The sequence below is a fragment of the Dendroctonus ponderosae genome, unplaced genomic scaffold (genome assembly GCF_020466585.1).
Source record: "Dendroctonus ponderosae isolate FM_Combo_2020 unplaced genomic scaffold, Dpon_F_20191213v2 Dpon_F_20191213_1, whole genome shotgun sequence".
Taxonomy (NCBI): Eukaryota; Metazoa; Arthropoda; class Insecta; order Coleoptera; family Curculionidae; genus Dendroctonus; species Dendroctonus ponderosae.
Window position 1 is genome coordinate 1088852 of NW_026017110.1, and position 1568 is coordinate 1090419.

The window sequence follows — 1568 nt, forward strand, 5'->3', positions numbered from 1 at the left end:
AGTTGATCAGAATAAATAATTTGTAAATTGGTATAAATTAAAAAATACTCATAATTATCACTGTCTTTCTTTGTGCTAATATAAAGGCAATGCTATTATTTTTGTTCCAACAGATTCAAACAATCCCTCTTAAAAAATTAAAAATGACTAGCCAAGAGCGTATAAAATTTACCTATGAATTTCTGTACGATACTATTTGTTTGTCATTTTTATCTAGAGCTTATATAAGGTTCGAAATGCACGAGAGAATGAAAAAAAAATGATGGGCGGACTCGCGGCAGTTTATCTCGACAAATTATAAAATAATTATCATCAAACAATAAACAAAACCACCTAACCTTAAATCGTCTTAACTCATTTGTAGAACTTGTCAACGATACGTTCGATAACAACAAACCGGTAGGCTTATTTGATTGGTTCGAATCGCCAGGACGTGCCGTTTTCCTAGACGCTTGTTGTTTGGAGTTACAAACTCAAATGTATGTTTTTGTAATTTATAAACAAATTAGTATTTTGAGGTTATGAGTTTGGACATAGGTTCCGTCATTCAACGATTCCTGTTGAATTTACCGTTTATCCTTGTCTATCTTATTGTCACTTTCTCTATTTAGCCATGGTTACCGGAGTAACTACCAAGCAACAAGTATTTACGTAATGTTAATTAGGCAGATTACCTTGAAAAACATTGTTGCCGTTTTTCCAATATGGTTTTTTTGAAAATATCAGTTTTTAATAACAATTAATTTTTTTACTATTTTTTCTGTACTCGTAGAACACCGCGAGACAACACCTCCAGATGCATGACGCCAATTTTGAATCACCCTGTATATTTCAAGAGTTTTATAAGAAAAACGGCTGCACTTTCGCAGGCCTTTGCCAATATTTACAGCCGGTTTATGTGCGATAAACCGCATTTTTTATTTTTCCCAAGCAGTATTTTCGCATAGGTTTGCGTGGGATTACTTCAAACCCAACTTCTACGCCACTTCTACGCCACTCCAATTTGAAAAAACATTTTTAAACCGCATTGTTTTCTGCATCAAACGCTTCTCTCTTTCGAAAGCGGGGAAAAAAATTGTAATACTAAACAGTAAAACATGAACAGATAAAAATAAATTTGCCGCTTACCCAGTTAGGCATGATTCTGAGTCCAAAGCTTTCCAAATGATTTCGCAAAAACCAAATTCGTAAACATCAAACTGATTGTGGCAAGTAGCGTAAAATAATAAATAATGATCGTGCTCATATTTTCATCCTAAAATGAAAATTGTGATCAAAGCGACTGAAGTTAGTATTGGAATTTTTTGGGATAAAAATAATTGCTTTTTAAAAAGTGTATTTTTTGTGCATTTTGAATCGACTTTTCTTTCAATCGCATAGAAGGTAGGGAATATCTCAACCCCAAACTCTTTGAAGCAGGAAAATTATTAACACTCCTAAACTAGCTACCCAGATAGCACAAAATATTACATACAAATTTAGGAAATATTTATATGTTTGCTAAATATTTCAGATCAAAAGCAAGTATTTCTTAAATATTATTTTTAAAATATTTGTTTCTAATATTT